Below are 19,351 nucleotides of genomic sequence, written 5' to 3'. Positions count from 1 at the left end.
TTGAATTTAAGAGATCTTTTTATATTTTGGGTAACCATCTTTTATCTTTTGCAGATATTTTCTCCTAGTCTGTGGCTTGTCTTATTCTCTTGACATTGTCTTACACAGAGCAGAAGTTGTTGTTGTTTTTTTTGTTTTGTTTTGTTTTTAATTTGAGGTATAGTTGATTTACAATGTTGTGTTAATTTCTGGTATACAGCAAAGTGATTCAGTTATACATATGTATACATTCTTTTTCAATATGGTTTATTACAGGATATTGAGTATAGTTTCCTGTGCTATACAGAAGGACCTTGTTGTTTATCTATTTTATGTAGAGTAGTTTGTATCTGCTAATCCCAAACTCCTAATTTATCCCTCCCCTACCCCCTTTTCCCTTTGGTATTCATAAGTTTGTTTTCTATGTCTGAGTCTGTTTCATAAATAAGTTCATTTGTGTCATATTTTAGATTCCACATACAAGCGATATCATATACTATTCGTCTTTCTCTGTCTGACTTACTTCACTTAGTATGATAATCTCTAGGTCCATCCATGTTGCTGCAAACGACATTATTTCATTCTTTTTTATGGCTGAGTAGTATTCCAGTGTATGTATGTGTGTGTGTGTGTGTGTGTGTGTGTGTGTGTGTGTGTGTGTGTATGTTTGTATGTATGTATATATATGACATCTTCTTTATCCATTCATCTGTTGATGGACATTTAGGTTGCTTCCATGTTTGGCTGTTGTAAAAAGTGCTGCTATGAACATAGGAGTGCATGTATCTTTTTGAATTAGTGTTTTCTTTGGATCTATACCCAAGAAGGGATTGCTGGATCATATGGCAACTCTGTTTTTAGTTTTTTGTGGAATCTCCATACTGTTCTTCATAGTGGCTGCACCTATTTACATTCCCACCCACAGTGTAGGAGGGTTCCCTTTTCTCCACACCCTCTCCGGCATTTATTTTTAGACTTTTTAATGATGGGCATTCTGGCCAGTGTGAGGTGATACCTCACTGTAGTTTTGATTTGCATTTCTCTAATAATTAGCAATGTTGAGCATCTTTTCACGTGCCTGTTGGCCATCTATATGTCTTCTTTGGAGAAATGTCTATTTAGATCTTCTGCCCACTTTTTGATTGAGTTATTTGGGTTTTATTGTTATTGAGTGGTATGAGCTGTTTGTATATTTTGGAAATTAAGCCCCTGTCAGTCGCATCATTTGCAAATACTTTCTCCCCGTCCATAGGTTGTCTTTTCATTGTGTTTATGGTTTCCTTTGCTGTACAAAAGCTTATGAGTTTGATTAGGTCCTGTTTATTTTTGCTTTTATTTCTATTGCCTTGGAAGACTGACCTAAAGAAACATTGGTGTGATTCACATCAGAGAATGTTTTGCGAGAGAACTCCTATGTTCTCTTCTAGGAGTTTTGTGGTGTCATGTCTTATATTTTAGTCTTAAACAATTTTGAGTTTATTTTTGTGAATGGTGTGAGGGTATGTTGTGACTTCATTGATTTACATGTGGCTGTCCAGCTTTCTTAACACCACTTGCTGAAGAGACTGACTTTTCTCCATTGTAAATTCTTGCCTCCTTTATCAAAGATTAATTGACCATAGGTGTGAAACTGCACACCTCAGATTGGGACTCGAACACAGCCAAAACCCAGATTGGGACTTGAACCCACTCTCTCTCTCTCTCTTTTTTTTTTTTTTTACATCTTTATTGGAATATAATTGCTTTACAATGGTGTGTTATTTTCTGCTTTATACCAAAGTGAATCAGTTATACATATACATATGTTCCTATATCTCTTCCCTCTTGCGTCTCCCTCCCTCCCACCCACCCTCCCTATCCCACCCCTCTAGGTGGTCACAGGGCACCGAGCTGATCTCCCTGTGCTATGTGGCTGCTTCCCACTAGCTATCTATTTTACGTTTGGTAGTGTATATATGTCCATGCCACTCTCTCACTTCATCCCAGCTTACCCTTCCCCCTCCCCATAGGTGGTCACAGGGCACCGAGCTGATCTCCCTGTGCTATGTGGCTGCTTCCCACTAGCTATCTATTTTACGTTTGGTAGTGTATATATGTCCATGCCACTCTCTCACTTCGTCCCAGCTTACCCTTCCCCCTCCCCATATCCTCAAGTCCATTCTCTAGTAGGTCTGTGTCTTTATTCCTGTCTTACCCCTAGGTTCTTCATGACATTTTTTTTCTTAGATTCCATATATATGTGTTAGCATACGGTATTTGTCTTTCTCTTTCTGACTTACTTCACTCGTATGACAGACTCTAGGTCCATCCACCTCATTACAAATAGCTCAATTTCATTTCTTTTTATGGCTGAGTAATATTCCATTGTATATATGTGCCACATCTTCTTTATCCATTCATCTGATGGATGGACACTTAGGTTGGATGGATGGATTCATCTGATGGACACTTAGGTTGCTTCCATGTCCGGGCTATTGTAAATAGGGCTGCAATGAACATTTTGGTACATGACTCTTTTTGAATTATGGTTTTCTCAGGGTATATGCCCAGTAGTGGGATTGCTGGGTCATATGGTAGTTCTATTTGTAGTTTTTTAAGGAACCTCCATACTGTTCTCCATAGTGGCTGTTCCAATTCATATTCACACCAGCAGTGCAAGAGTGTTCCCTTTTCTCCACACCCTCTCCAGCATTTGTTGTTTGTAGGTTTTTTGATGATAGCCATTCTGACCAGTGTGAGATGATATCTCATTGTAGTTTTGATTTGCATTTCTCTAATGATTAATGATGTTGAGCATTCTTTCATGTGTTTGTTGGCAGTCTGTATATCTTCTTTGGAGAAATGTCTATTTAGGTCTTCTGCCCATTTTTGGATTGGGTTGTTTGTTTTTTTTGTTATTGAGCTGCATAAGCTGCTTATAAATTTGGGAGATTAATCCTTTGTCAGTTGCTTCATTTGCAAATATTTTCTCCCATTTCTGAGGGTTGTCTTTTGGTCTTGTTTATGGTTTCCTTTGCTGTGGAAAAGCTTTGAAGTTTCATTAGGTCCCATTTGTTTATTTTTGTTTTTATTTCCATTTCTCTGGGAGGTGGGTCAAAAAGGATCTTGCTGTGATTTATGTCATAGAGTTTTCTGCCTATGTTTTACTCTAAGAGTTTGATAGTTTCTGGCCTTACATTTAGGTCTTTAATCCATTTTGAGCTTATTTTTGTGTATGGTGTTAGGGAATGACCTAATCTCATACTTTTACATGTAGCTGTCCAGTTTTCCCAGCACCACTTATTGAAGAGACTGTCCTTTCTCCACTGTACATTCCTGCCTCCTTTATCAAAGATAAGGTGACCATATGTGTGTGTGTTTATCTCTGGGCTTTCTATCCTGTTCCATTGATCTATCTTTCTGTTTTTGTGCCAGTACCATACTGTCTTGATTACTGTAGCTTTGTAGTCTAGTCTGAAGTCAGGGAGCCTGATTCCTCCAGCTCCGTTTTTCGTTCTCAAGATTGCTTTGGCTATTCGGGGTCTTTTGTGTTTCCATACAAATTGTGAAATTTTTTGTTCTAGTTCTGTGAAAAATGCCAGTGGTAGTTTGATAGGGATTGCATTGAATCTGTAGATTGCTTTGGGTAGTAGAGTCATTTTCACAATGTTGATTCTTCCAATCCAAGAACATGGTATATCTCTCCATCTATTTGTATCATCTTTAATTTCTTTCATCAGTGTCTTATAATTTTCTGCATACAGGTCTTTTGTCTGCTTAGGTAGGTTTATTCCTAGATATTTTATTCTTTTTGTTGCAATGGTAAATGGGAGTGTTTTCTTGATTTCACTTTATTATTTATTATTAGTGTATAGGAATGCCAGAGATTTCTGTGCATTAATTTTGTATCCTGCTACTTTACCAAATTCATTGATTAGCTCTAGTAGTTTTCTGGTAGCATCTTTAGGATTGAACCCACTCTCTTTTAATTGCGATCACACACCTGGTCCCAGGACTTAAGCTCAGTTTCTTTATGTCTCATCGCAGAAAGAATTCAGTGAGAGACTTTCAGTGAAAGTGATAGGTAAGAAATGGATTTATTTAAAGAGATACACATTCCATAGACAGAATATGGTCCATCTCAAAAGGCGAGAATGGCCCTGGGAGAAACACACTACACAATATATGGGCCATCTCAGAAGGCGAGAGGCCCCAAAATATGGGGTGGTTAGTTTTTATGGGATGGGTAATTTCATAGGCTAGCAAGTGGAAGGATTACTCCAACTATTTTGGAGAAGGAGTGGGGATTTCCAGGAATTGAGCAACTGCCCACTTTTTGACCTTATATGGTTAACCTTGGAACTGTCATGGCACTGGTGGGTGTGTCATGTAGCTTATGCTAATGTATACAGTGAACATATAATTAGGCTCAAGGTCTCCTGGAAGTGGAATCTTCCTCCATCTTGGACCTAGTTGGTTCTAACCGGTTTATTTTTTATCCAATAGCTATGTCATTCTTTTACAGGTTGTATCCTGCCCCCTTCCCTCCTGTTTCAGGTGTGTGAGTTTATTTCTGGGCACAGGACAGAAGTTTTTAATTTTAATGAAGTCCAGCTTATCAGTTATTTCTTTCATGGATCATGCCTTTGGTGTTGTATCTAAGAAGTCATCACCATACTCAAGGTTATCTAGGTTCTCTCCCATGTTATCTTCTAGGAGTTTTGTAGTTTTACACTTTACATTTAGATCTGTGATCCATTTTGAGTTAATTTTTGTGAAGGGTGTATGTGATGAAATTTATAATAACAAATATATGTTTAGTATTCATCCCCATTTCTATCACAGGGCTCCTAAAACCCTTGGAATTTCCGAAGTGATAAGGGCAATATGTGTCTTCTGATATTCATAACAAGCCCCTTTCAACCACACCTGAGTTTATGTTAATGTGTTAAATTTTGGAAAGCCCCTAAGTATGGGGTCTGATTGCCAGGGTAATCAACCATGTGATTGAAGGGCTGTAATTTAGCCCCTGACCTCCTGGGAGAGGGGAGGGGATGGAGTTTGAGTTCAGTCACCAATGGCCAGTGATTTAATCAAGCATACCCAAAAAGACGGGGTTCAGAGAGCTTCTGGGTTGGTGAACATTTGGAGATACAGGGAGAGGGCACCCCTTCCCATATACCTTGCTCCTATATGCCTCTTCATCTGGCTTTTTTATCTTTATCTTTTATCATGTCTTTTTAAATTAACTGTTAATGTAAATAAATGTTTCTGAGTTCTGTAAGTTGCTCTAGCAAATTACCAAACAGGAGGAGAGGGTTGTGGGAATCTCTATGTAGTCAGTCAGAAGCACAGATAACCTGGGTTTGCAATTACCATCTAAAGTGGGGAAGGAGTGAGCCCTTAGGCTGTGGGATCTGACACTACCTTTAAGTAGATAGTGTCAGAACTGAGTTAATTGTTTGGTGGTATTGGACAAAACACATAGGGGGTAAGATCTGTGTCTAGACTGATTTTCTTGCATGTAATGTCTACTTGTTCCAGCACTATTTGTTGAAAAGACTGTCTTTGCTTCAGTGTATTGCCTTTGCTCCTGTCAGAGATCAGTTGACTGTATTTATGTAGATCTGTTTCTGTGCTCTCTGTTTTATTTTTTTATTGATGTATTTGTTTATTCTTTTGCCAATACCACACTGACTTGATTACTGTAGTTTTATAGTAAGTCTTGAAGTTGGATAGTGTCAGTTCTCAGACTTTGTTCTTCTCCTTCAATAGTGTATTGGCTATTCTGGGTCTTTCGTTTCTCCATATAAACTTTTGAATCAGTTTATCGATATCCACAAAATAACTTGCTGGGATTTTATTTGGGATTGGATTCAATCTGTAGATCAAGTAGGGAAGAACTGACATCTTGACGATATTGATTCTTCCTCTCCATGAACATGGAATCCTTTCATTTCATTCATCAGAGTTTGGTGATTTCTCTTATAGATCTCTTACATATTTCATTAGATTTATACCTAAGTATTTCATTTTTGGGGTGCTGATGTAAATGGTATTGTGTTTTTCATTTCCAATTCCACTTGTTAATTGCTGGTATATAGAAAAGCAATCGACTTTTTAAAAAAAAATATTTATTTATTTTATTTTTGGCTGCATCGGGTCTTAGTTGCAGCATGTGGGATCTTTTGTTGCGGTTCATGGGCTTCTCTCTAGTTGTGGCACATGGGCTGCAGAGCACGTGGGCTCTGTCGTTGTGGTACACGGGCTCCAGAGCACATGGGTTCTGTAGTTGCAGCACGTGGGCTCACTAGTTGTGGCGTGTGGACTCAGTGGTTGCGGCGTGTGGGCTTAGTTGCCCCGTGGCATGTGGGATCCCAGTTCCCCGACCAGGGATCGAACCCACATCCCCTGCATTGGATCCCTGCATCCTCTTAACCACTGGACCACCAGGGAAGTCCCTAGGAAAGCAATAGACTTTTGTATATTAACATTTTATCCTGTAACCTTGCTATAATCACTTATTAGTTCCAGGAGGTTTATTTTTATCAGTTCTTTCAGATTTTCTACGTAGATAATCAGGTCATCTGCAAAGAAAGACAGGTTTATATCTTCTTTCTCAATCTGTATGTCTTTTATTTCCTTTAATTGTCTTATTGCATTAGCTAGAACTTCTAGTACAATGTTGAAAAAGAATGGCAAGAGGGAGCATCCTTGTTTTATACCTGATCTTAGTAGGAAAACTTAGTTTTTCTCACCATTAAGTATGATGCTAACTGTAGGTTTTTTGGTAGATGCTCTTGATCATGTTGAGGAAAGTCCCCCCTCTATTCCTAGTTTACTGAGAGTTTTTATCATGAAGTGTTTTGGATTTTATCAAATGCTTTTTCTTTATTTTAAATTTAATTTTATTTATTTTTTATACAGCAGATTCTTATTAGTTATCTATTTTATACATATTAGTGTATTCAAATGCTTTTTCTGCATCCAATTTTTCTTTTTTAGTCCATTGTTGTGATGGATTACACGAACTGATTTTCAAATGTTGAATCAGCCTAGCATGCCTGGAATAAATCTCATTTGGTCATGGTGTATAATCCTTTTTATAAATTATTGGATTGGATTTGCTAATATTTTGTTGAGGATTTTTGCAGTTTTATTTTCTTGTAATGTCTTTGTCTGGTTTTTGCATTAGGGTAATACCAGCCTCATAGAATGAGTTTGGAAGTACAGTTGATCCTTGAACAACACGGGTTTAAATTGCATGAGTCCACTTATACGTGGATTTTTTTTTCAATAAATACTACAGTACCACACAATCTGCAGTTGGTTGAATCCACAGATGTGGAACCTTGTGTACTGAGGGCTGGCTCTGGGACTGGAGCATCCGTGGATTTAGTATCTGCAGCAGATCCTGGAACCATGGATACCAAGGGATGACTGCATGCTCTCTGATTCTGTCTTCTAGAAGAGATTGTAAAGAATTAGTATAATTTCTTCCTTAAGTGTTTGGTAGAATTTACCAGTGAACCTATCTGGACCTGTTTTATATGTTTTGGAAGGCCTGCTGTTGGACAGGGCTGGGTCCCAGGGTGGCTGGCTGTGTGGCCCTGGGGGATATAGGGCTGGTGCCCATCTGCTGATGGGTAGCTAAGCCCCCAGCACTAACAGGCTAGAGGGAGGACTCCGGAATGGTGCTTGCTAGCACTAGTGTCCTCGTGGTAGAACAAGTACCTCAAAATGGCCGCCATCAGTATCTATGTGCCCTGGGGGACCCCATTTGCCTCTTGCCTCTCTAAGACTCTCTAAGATCAGCAAGTAGGTCTGACCCAGGGTCCTTTCAAATTACTGCCTCTGCCCTGGGTCTAGGAGCCTGTGAGATTTTGCTTGTGCCCTTTAAGAGCAGAGTCTGTATTTCCTTCAGCCCTCTGGCTCTCCCCTATGCAATCCCCACTGACTTTCAAAGCGAGACCTTCTGTGGACTCATCTTCTCTATGCAGGACCTCTGGGCTGGAGCCCAGTGTAGGACTCAGACCCTTCACTCCTTGGGGAGAACCTCCACAATTGTAATTACCCTCCAGTTTGTGGGTGTTGACTAAACTGCATCTTTGCCCCTCTTACCAGTCTCCTGTGGCTCCTTCTTTATATCTTTAGTTGTAGAAAATCTTTTCTGCTAGCCTTCAGGTTGTTCTCATATAGTTGTTTTGTAAATAGGTGTAATTTTGGTATACCCAAAATGGGAGGAGGTGAGCTCAGAGCCTTCCTACTCTACCACCTTGGTCACACCAAAGCTTAGATTATTGATCTTAGATCTCTTTTCTTTCCTAATATATGTATTCAATACTGTTCCAAATATCCCTCTCTACACTCCTATCGCTGCATCTCACAAGTTTTCATAAGTTGTATTTTCATTTAGTTCAAAATATTTTAAAATTTCTCCTTTGACCCATGTGTTATCATAGAAGCAAGTTGTTCAATCTCCAAGTATTTGAGGATTTCCCAGTTATCTTTCTGTTATTGATTTCTAGTTTAATTCCATTGCGGTCTGAATGCAGACATTGCATGATTTCCGTTCTTTAGAATTTGTTAAGGTATGTTTTATGGCCCATAATGTTTTCTATCTTGATGAATACAGGATATTTCATGCAAGCTTGAGAAGAATGTGTATTCTGGTGTTATTGGATGAAGTAGTCTATAATTATATCCAATTAATTGGTGATACTATTTTTTTTGAATTTTTGAAATTTATTTAATTTATTTTTTTATACAGCAGGTTCTTATTAGTTATCCATTTTATACATATTAGTGTATACATGTCAATCCCAATCTCCCAATGCATCACACCACAACCACCCCCCCGGCCACTTTCCCCCCTTGTTGTCCATACGTTTGTTCTCTACATCTGTGTGTCTATTTCTGCCTTGCAAACCAGTTCATCTGTACCATTTTTCTAGGTTCCACATATATGCGTTAATATACGATATTTGTTTTTCTCTTTCTGACTTACTTCACTCTGTATGACAGTCTCTAGATCCATCCACGTCTCTACAAATGACTCGATTTCCTTCATTTTTGTGGCTGAGTAATATTCCATTGTATATATGTATCACATCTTCTTTATCCATTCGTCTGTTCATGGGCATTTAGGTTGCTTCCATGACCTGGCTATTGTAAATAGTGCTGCAGTGAACATTGGGGTGCATGTGTCTTTTTGAATTATGGTTTTCTCAGGGTATATGCACAGTAGTGGGACTGCTGGGTCATATGGTAGTTCTATTTTTAGTTTTTTAAGGAACCTCCATACTGTTCTCCATAGTAGCAGTATTAATTTACATTCCCACCAACAGTGCAAGAGGGTTCCCTTTTCTCCACACCCTCTCCAGCATTTGTTGTTTGTGGATTTTCTGATGATGCTCATTCTAACTGGTATGAGGTGATACCTCATTGTCATTTTGATTTGCATTTCTCTAATAATTAGTGATGTTGAGCAGCTTTTCTTGTGCTTCTTGGTCATCTGTATGTCCTCTTTGGAGAAATGTCTATTTAGGTCTTCTGCCCATTTTTGGATTGGGTTGTTTGTTTTTATAAAAATTGAGCTGCACGAGCTGTTTATATATTTTGGAGATTAATCCTTTGTCCGCTGACTCATTTGCATATCCTTTCTCCCACTCTGAGGGTTGTCTTTTTGTCTTGTTTTTAGTTTCCTTTGCTTTGCAAAAACTTTTAAGTTTCATAAGGTCCCATTTAATTTTGTTTTTATTTCCATTACTCTAGGAGGTGGATCAAAAAATATCTTGCTGTGATTTATGTCAAAGAGTGTTCTTCCTATGTTTTCCTCTAAGAGTTTTATAGTGTCTGGTCTTACATTTAGGTCTCTAATCCATTTTGAGTTTATTTTTGTGTATGGTGTTAGGGAGTGTTCTAATTTCATTCTTTTACATGTAGCTGTCCAGTTTTCCCAGCACCACTTATTGAAGAGACTGTCTTTTCTCCATTGTATATCCTTGCATTTTTGTCATAGATTAGTTGACTATATGTGTGTGGGTTTATCTCTGGGCTTTCTATCCTGTTCCATTGATCTATATTTCTGTTTTTGTGCCAGTACCATATTGTCTTGATTACTGTAGCTTTGTAGTATAGTCTGAAGTCAGGGAGTCTGATTCCTCCAGCTCCATTTTTTTCCCCTCAAGATTGCATTGGCTATTCAGGGTCTTTTGTGTCTCCATACAAATTTTAAGATTTTTTGTTCCAGTTCTGTAAAAAATGCCATTGGTAATTTGATAGGGATTGCGTTGACTCTGTAGATTGCTTTGGGTACTATAGTCATTTTCACAATATTGATTCTTCCAATCCAAGAACATGGTATATCTCTCCATCTGTTCGTGTCATCTTTGATTTCTTTCATCAGTGTCTTATAATTTTCTGAGTGCGGGTCTTTTACCTTCTTAGGTAGATTTATTCCTAGGTATTTTGTTCTTTTTGTTGCGATGATGAATGGAATTGTTTCCTTAATTTCTCTTTCTGATCTTTTGTTGTTAGTGTGTAGGAATGCAAGAGATTTCTGTGCATTAATTTTGTATCCTGCAACTTTACCAAATTCATTGATTAGCTCTAGTAGTTTTCTGGTGGCGTCTTTAGGATTCTCTATGTATAGTATCATGTCATCTGCAAACAGTGACAGTTTTACTTCTTTTCCAATTTGTATTCCTTTTATTTCTTTTTCTTCTCTGAATGCCATGGCTAGGACTTCCAAAACTATGTTGAATAATAGTGGTGAGAGTGGACATCCCTGTCTTGTTCCTGATCTTAGAGGAAATGCTTTCAGTTTTTCACCACTGAGAATGATATTTGCTGTGGGTTTGTTGTATATGGCCTTTATTATGTTGAGGTAGGTTCCCTCTATGCCCACATTCTGGAGAGTTTTTTTAATCATAAATGGGTGTTGAATTTTGTCAGAAGCTTTTTCTGCATCTGTTGAGACGATCATATGGGTTTTATTCTTCACTTTTGCGGGGGGCATTAAAGGTCACCAGGCGTTTTATTGCAGTTAAAGCAGACTCGGACAGGATGGTCCCAGCCTCAAGAGGGGACAGCCCAGTGGTCATGGGAACACTCATCACAGAAGCCCTGTCTGCAGGCCCAGCAGTGGTACTTGGAAAGCTTGACGCTGAACCCCTTCTGGCAGTTGTGGTAGTGCAGGATCTCATGGTCTGGTACCCAGTACACCGGCCTGGCCGCATCCTTCACCAAACCTAGTGGTATGTCATTGGCCGTCACCACAGCTCCCAAAGTGTTCTGCACGGACTTGCCCACCTTCCGAACAATCAGCGTCCCGCCCTCATCACCCACCTGTGCCTCAGTAACTTCTAACTGAGAATTCCTGGCTTCATAGCAGTTGTCACACACCCACACGGGCACAGGGCCCCAGCCCCGCTCCAGCACTGGCCGGGTCGTGGGTGAACAGCTGTCACAGAAGCCCTCCCCCCAGACCCGGCAGTGATGCTTGGTGTCATTATCTTTAAAGGATGTAGCACACTTGTTGCAGCTCAGGATCTGGGAGTTGGGCCTCCAGTAGGCAGGGGCGATCTGGTCTGTCAGCCAGGACGTCACAACCTTGGTGGGCCCAAGGCTAAGCTCAGACACCGACTGAGCCATGAAGTTCATCCCATCCAAGAGGCGCTGGGCAGCATTGTTGTTGTCCTTCAGAAATCCATCAGTTCCAGGCCACACATGCACAATCTCTGTCTGCACCACTGTGTCCACAGGATACTGGTTCCCAAACCAGTACTGCCGGCTATGATAGACCACGCCGCAGTTGGGACATTCGATTACGTACCCAGACCAGGCATATTTTGCGAGACCCATCCAGGGGGAGTCGGTTGAAGCAGCCGTCTTGGGCACCACGCTGACTTCATTGCCTCTCTCGTTAGCAGGCCTTGCAGGTAAAAACCCGGTTGTCATACTGGTGAGAGTATCTGCAGCGGCTTTTGGCTTCACGAGGTACTCCTTCTTTCCCGTGATTCATGCTGTTCTTACATGCAGCCCCACAGCTGAGGCCCAGGACGGAGCAGGTGAAGTACTCATCTGGAAAAAGGGAGCCGTGTGCCATCTCGTCATCTGGGAGCTCACCGCTGAAGCGGTCGCTGAGGGCCTTCAGAGCTTTGAAGATGGTCCCCGGGTGCCGGGGAGAACGGGTGTTGTTATTCTCTAGTTGTTGCTCCAAAGCACGCCGAAGACCAGAAAAGTCTGTGGGAGGATTGTATGTCCTCGTTCCCTTGTAACGAATAGAACTGAAGGCTTCAGGGAAGCGGCCCAGCTTCCGGAACCGGTCCTGGATGAGCTTCTCGGGCACCTCGGAGGGGCGATTAGAGTCTAGCAGCTGAGTGTGCACAGGCTCGTGGAAAACGATAACAGCAGGGCCCAGGGTGGACAGGGGGACATCCAGGCCACAGCGGGCAGTGGTAGCCTTGAGCTCCTTGGTGAAGTGCTTCAGATAAGCTTCTGAGGCGTCCCCAAGGAACTTGAAGAGGTCATTGTGCAGCCAGTCTGCATGAGTTCGATAGATAACGAGGTCTGAAATGGCCAGGACCTTAAGCAGCAGCCGTGTTCTCTGGCTTAGATTCTCTGTAGCCCACAAGAGCCCTTCTGTGTCTATCACTGCTACTTTGTGGACTGGATCATATGCCGCCCACACTCCAACAGTGCAGGACTCCTGGGCAGGGGAGGTTTTGAAGACTTCCCGGCCACAAAAGAAAGTGTGGTTGAGGGTATGAGCCTTCTCATCCCCAGTATTTCCAAAAATGGAAACCACTTTCAGATGCTGATAGGATTTGCATCCAATTTCCTAATAAAGTCCTCTTCATTCGTTACCTGAATTTCTTCATTCTCATCTACTAGGAGGAAACTCACAACCTTCTCAGTCATCTTCTTTGTCTTGGTGTCCTCATCCATCCCTTCTTCCTCCAGCAATGCCTGGACCTTAGCCACATGGTACACAGTAACAGGGTGCCTCCTTTTGTTACCCCCAGAATGAGTCCTCTCTGGCACTCCAGGCACAAGTTGATTTTACAGGTCTGGCACCTCACGTCTGCCGTCTGCTTCATACCTGGAGAACGCCCACTGGGGTCCTTGCAGGGGTCACAGTAAGGGACGTGGCCAGCTTTGAGTCTGATCCGCTCATGGTTTCTCAGGCGCTCCTGCCGCTGGAGCTTCTCCTAGCAGCGGAGACACTGCAGGCTGCAGCACTCATCACACTCGGAGACGGCTTCATCAGTCCCGCTGCAGGTGTAACTCTCCTGGCACAACAGCCCAGGGTTCAGGCCCTTCTCTGCTGGGGAAGTCTGCGCACTCATATTCAGACTGGGAAGGAAAGCACCTACCATATAACAGTACCTGGGCTTTCCCCAGAAGTGAAGACAAAGGCATTGAGTCTGAAGACTGAGCACAGCCTCCACAGGGCTCTGAACACCCTTAAAAAAATGTTTTTAAAAAAACATTCGATGTCCTATCAGAATTCTTCACACATTTACAAACGTTCGGATGTTTAATTTTCTGCTGCCAAGCCTCCTGGATCAGCAGCAATGTTGACTTGGCTTGATAGTTTCATCCTCCATAAAGTGCAGGCAAATATATGGTTAAAATTAACTTGAGAGGGTCTGTTGTGGCTATCTGAGAGAGATCTGATGGGTTCACTGAGGTGGGCGCATGCATGGGGCCTCAGACACAAGGTTTTGGTAATGAAAGAGAGTGGTCAGGAACTTTTCAATATTTTTTTTTTTTTTTTTTTTTTTTTTTTTTTTTAAACATCTTTATTGGAGTATAATTGCTTTACAATGGTATGTTAGTTTCAGCTTCACAACAAAATGAATCAGTTATATATACACATATGTTCCCATATCTCTTCCCGCTTGCGTCTCCCTCCCTCCCACCCTCCCTATCCCACCCCTCCAGGCGGTCACAAAGCACCGAGCTGATCTCCCTGTGCTATGCGGCTGCTTCCCACTAGCTATCTACCTTACGTTTAGTAGTGTATATTATCCAGCTTAAGTCAGTATTTCAGAGGATACCTCGACGCCTCTCTCCAACCAGGGATTCCTCACCCTTCCTTCTTTCCGGACAACACCACCACAACCTGAGGGGCAGCAGCAAGGTCTAAGAACAAAGAAGGGCACCCCAAATCCCCCCCACGCTGGCAGAGGCCAGAGCCGCATCTATTGTTTATACCACCCCCACCACCCCCCCCTTCCTTCCGGGGTCAGAGGGAGCTCCAGGGCTATCACTCGTCCGGTGCAGGGCCATGCCCTTCCCTCCCTGACCGCAGCGTCCCGGGAACCCTACCAAGAAGCAGCTCTGCTGTGGCGAGGAAGCGTCAGGGGATCCCGGGGCCCCAGTGGAGGTGTGGGCTGTTCCTCAGGGCACCAGTGGATCCATCCTCATCTCCATTTCCATCCCCCTCCTCCTTCACTGCCTCCTGGGGTTCCTCCTCTCCTGTTGTCAGTTAGGATCAGCTGACGCGAGTGAACTTCTCCCTGCTCCCAATTTGTTAATATGGTGTATCACACTGATTGATTTGTGTATATTGATACGCAATATAAATATTTTGCATCCCTGGGATAAATCCCACTTGATTATGGTGTATGATCCTTTTAATGTGTTGTTGGATTCTGTTTGCTAGTATTTTGTTGAGGAATTTTGCATCTATGTTCATCAGTGATATTGGTCTGTAATTTTCTTTTTTTGTAGTATCTTTGTCTGGTTTTGGTATCAGGGTGATGGTGGCCTCATAGAATGAGTTTGGGAGTGTTCCTTCCTCTGCAATTTTTTGGAAGAGTTTGAGAAGGATGGGTGTTAGCTTTTCTCTAAATGTTTGGTAGAAGTCACCTGTGAAGCCATCTGGTCCTGGACTTTTGTTTGTTGGAAGATTTTTAATCACGGTTTCAATTTCATCACTTGTGATTTGTCTGTTCATATTTTCTGTTTCTTTCTGGTTCAGTCTTGGAAGCTTATACCTTTCTAAGACTTTGTCCATTTCTTCCAGGTTGTCCATTTTATTGGCATACAGTTGCTTGTAGTAGTCTCTTAGGATGCTTTGTATTTCTGTGGTGTCTGTTGTAACTTCTCCTTTTTCATTTCTAATTTTATTGATTTGAGTCCTCTCCCTCTTTTTCTTGATGAGTCTGGCTAATGGTTTATCAATTTTGTTGTTTATCTTCTCAAAGAACCAGCTTTTAGTTTTATTGATCTCTTTACTGTTGTTTTCTTTGTTTCTATTTCATTTATTTCTGCTCTGATCTTTATGATTTCTCTTCTTCTACTAACTTTGGGTTTTGTTTGTTCTTCTTTCTCTAGTTCCTTTAGGTGTAAGGTTAGATTGTTTATTTGACATTTTTCTTGTTTCTTGAGGTAGGCTTGTATTGCTATAAACTTCCCTCTTAGAAATGCTTTTGCTGCATCCCATAGGTTTTGGATCATCGTGTTTTCGTTGTCATTTGTCTCTTGGTATTTTTTTATTTCCTCTTTGATTTCTTCAGTGATCTCTTGGTTATTTAGTAACGTATTGTTTAACCTCCATGTGTCTGTGTTTTTTAGGTTTTTTTCCCTATAATTGATTTCTAATCTCATAGCATTGTGGTCAGAAAAGATGCTTGATATGATTTCAATTTTCTTAAATTTACTGAGGCTTAATTTGTGACCCAAGATGTGATCTATCCTGGAGAATGTTCCTTGCACACTTGAGAAGAAAGTGTAATCTGTTTTTGGATGGAGTGTCCTATAAATCCCAATTAAATCTTTCTGGTCTATTGTGTCATTTAAAGCTTGTGTTTCCTTATTAATTTTCTGTTTGGATAATCTGTCCACTGGTGTAAGTGAAGTGTTAAAGTCCCCCACTATTATTGTGTTACTGTTGATTTCCTCTTTTATAGCTGTTAACAGTTGCCTTAGATATTGAGGTGCTCCTATGTTGGATGCATATATATTTATAATTGTTATATCTTCTTCTTGGATTGATCCCTTGATCATTATGTAGTGTCCTTCCTTGTCTCTTTATTTAACATTCTTTATTTTAAAGTCTATTTTTTCTGATATGAGTATTGCTACTCCAGCTTTCTTTTGATTTCCATTTGCATGGAATATCTTTTGGCACCCCCTCACTTTCAGTCTGTATGTGTCCCTAGGTCTGAAGTAGGTTTCTTGTAGACAGCATATATATGGGTCTTGTTTTTGTATCCATTCAGCGAGCCTGTGTCTTTTGGTTGGCACATTTAATCCATTCACTTTTAATGTAATTATCGATATGTATGTTCCTATTACCATTTTCTTAATTGTTATGGGTTTGTTTTTGTAGGTCCTTTTCTTCTCTTGTGTTTCCCATTTAGAGAAGTTCCTTTAGCATTTGTTGTAGAGCTGGTTTTGGGGTGCTGAATTCTCTTAGCTTTTGCTTGTCTGTAAAGCTTTTGATTTCTCCGTTGAATCTGAATGAGATCCTTGCTGGGTAGAGTAATCTTGGTTGTAGGTTCTTCCCTTTCATCACTTTAAACATATCATGCCACTCCCTTCTGGCTTACAGAGTTTCTACTGAGAAATCAGCTGTTAACCTTATGGGAGTTGCCTTTTATGTTATTTGTTGTTTTTCCCTTGTTGCTTTCAAAAATTTTTCTTTGTCTTTAATTTTTGTCAATTTGATTACTTTGTGTCTCGGCATGTTTCTCCTTGAGTTTATCCTGCCTAGGACTCTCTGTGCTTCCTGGACTTGGGTGGCTATTTCCTTTTCCATGTTAGGGAAGTTTTTGACTATAATCTCTTCAAATATTTTTGGGTCTTTTCTCTCTCTCTTCTCCTTCTAGGACCCCTGTAATGCGAATGTTGTTGCATTTAATGTTGTCCCAGAGGTCTGTTAGGCTGTCTTCATTTCTTTTCATTCTTTTTTCTTTATTCTGTTCCATGGCAGTGAATTCCACCATTGTGTCTTCCAGGTCACTTATCCGTTCTTCTGCCTCAGTTATTCTGCTATTGATTCCTTCTAGTGTATTTTTCATTTCAGTTATTGTATTGTTCATCTCTGTTTGTTTGTTCTTTAATTCTTCTAGGTGTTTTTTCTTTAATTTTTCTAGGTCTTTGTTAAACATTTCTTGCATCTTCTCGATCTTTGCCTCCATTCTTTTTCCGAGATCCTGGATCATCTTCACTATCATTATTCTGAATTCTTTTTCTGGAAGGTTTCCTATCTCCATTTCATTTAGTTGTTTTTCTGGGGTTTTATCTTTTTCCTTCATCTGGTACTTAGCCCTCTGCCTTTTCATCTTGTCTATCTTTTTGTGAATGTGGTTTTAGTTCCACAGGTTGCAGGATTGTAGTTTTTCTTGCTTCTGCTCTCTGCCCTTTGGTGGATGAGGCTATCTAAGAGGCTTGTGCAAGTTTCCTGATGGGAGGGACTGGTGGTGGGTAGAGCTGGCTGTTGCTCTGGTGGGCAGAGCTCAGTAAAACTTTAATCTGCTTATCTGCTGATGGGTGGGGCTGGGTTCCCTCCCTGTTGGTTGTTTGGCCTGAGGCGACCCAACACTGGAGCCTACCTGGCTCTTTGGTGGGGCTAATGGTGGACTCCGGGAGGGCTCACACCAAGGAGTACTTCCCAGAACTTCTGCTGCCAGTGTCCTTGTCCCCACGTTGAGACACAGCCACCCCCCACCTCTGCAGGAGACCATCCAACACTAGCAGGTAGGTCTGGTTCAGTCTCCTGTGGGGTCACTGCTCCTCCTCCTGGGTCCCAATGTGCACACTACTTTGTGTGTGCCCTGCAAGGGTGGAGTCTCTGGTTCCCCCAGTCCTGTCGAAGTCCTGCAATCAAATCCCACTAGCCTTCAAAGTCTGATTCTCTAGGAATTCCTCCTCCTGTTTCCAGACCCCCAGGTTGGGAAGCCTGACGTGGGGCTCAGAACCTTCACTCCAGCGGGTGGACTTCTGTGGTATAAGTGTTCTCCAGTTTGTGAGTCAACCACCCTGCGGTTATGGGGTTTGATTTCATTGTGATTGTGCCCCTCCTACTGTCTCCTTTGGCTTCTCCTGTGGCTTCTCCTTTGTCTTTGGTTGTGGGGTATCTTTTTTGGTGAGTTCCAGTGTTTTCCTGTCAATGATTGTTCAGCAGTTAGTTGTGATTCCGGTGCTCTCGCAAGAGGGAGTGAGCGCACATCCTTCTACTCCGCCATCTTGAACCAATCTTCACTATTTTTTTTAAATGGTAACTTTATAATATATATATATATATATATGTATATTCTTAATTATATTATTTATTTTTGGCTGCACTGGGTCTTCATTGCTGCGCGCGGGCTTCCTCTAGTTGTGGCGAGGGCTGCTCTTCATTGCGGTGTGTGGGCTTCTGATAGCAGTGGCTTCTCTTGTTGTGGATCACAGGCTCTAGGTGCATGGGCTTCTGTCGTTGTGGCACACGGGGTCAGTAGTTACGGCTCATGGGCTGTAGAGTGCAGGCTCAGTAGTTGTGGCGCACGGGCTTAGTTGCTCTGTGGCATGTGGGATCTTCCCAGGCCAGGGCTCAAACCCATGCCCCCTCCATTGGCAGATGGACTCTTAACCACTGTGCCACCAGGGAAGTCCAAATCATAGTTATTTTTAATTGCTGGTCTGATCATTCCAACATGTCTGCCACTTCTGACTCTGGTTCTGTTGCTTGATGTGTCTCTTCAAATTTTTTTTTTCCTTCTAGTATGCCTAGTAATTCTTTTTTGAAAGCTGGATATGAGACATGAGGTACTGGGTAGAGGAGCAGTAATAAACAGGCATTTAGTAGTGCTGGCCAGGTGTGGAAAGTGAGAAGTGCTCTTTTGTCCTGTGGTCTGTCTTTTAGTGAACTTGACAAGTTCACACTGCCCAGTCTAGCCCACCTCTCTGCTGGGACAGGATGGCTAGAGGGGGCTGGAGTTGGGTGTCTCCCTCTCCCTAGGTCGTTTAGGTTCTATAAAACCCCAATAGGTTCGCTGTGCTAAAAGTTTCTTTTGAGGGCAGGCCTCCTGAGGAACAGTGCACTCTGGCTGCTTTTCCGCTCTCTCTAGCCGCAGAGATTTTCTCCAGCTGTACTGCGAGGACCGGGTACAGCTCCTAGAGGAAGAACTCAGAACTGTGGGCACACCCTGCCAAAGCCGGGCTCCCCTGAAGTTCTTCACTCTTGGACCTGTCCACCCTGAGCCTCCAGCAACTGGTCAGTTACAGTTTAGCTTTTCCTGTACCGGTACTGGCTCCACTGAGGTTTCTGCTCACAGGTTTCTACTCAGTTAGGTTGTGATATTTTGTATTCACCTGTCTGTCTCTCTAAATTTTGGAGGCAGCAGTTTGCCCTGTGGTCTCAGTTCTCAGATGTATCTAAGAAGAGCTGTTGGTT

At 41.7% G+C, this 19,351-nt stretch overlaps 1 protein-coding gene and 1 pseudogene across 4 annotated transcripts in view; one reads left to right on the top strand and one right to left on the bottom strand.

The window, feature by feature from the left end:
• BTD (biotinidase) overlaps positions 1-19,351 on the top strand; it is a 57,209-nt gene that overhangs the window by 12,897 nt on the left and 24,961 nt on the right. The window lies entirely within an intron of this gene.
• On the bottom strand, positions 10,978-13,319 carry LOC101319951 (zinc finger FYVE domain-containing protein 1 pseudogene; annotated as a pseudogene).

The sequence above is a fragment of the Tursiops truncatus genome, chromosome 4 (genome assembly GCF_011762595.2).
Source record: "Tursiops truncatus isolate mTurTru1 chromosome 4, mTurTru1.mat.Y, whole genome shotgun sequence".
Taxonomy (NCBI): domain Eukaryota; kingdom Metazoa; phylum Chordata; class Mammalia; order Artiodactyla; family Delphinidae; genus Tursiops; species Tursiops truncatus.
Note: the sequence above shows the minus strand (reverse complement) of the source record. Positions and strands in the feature narration are given on the sequence as shown.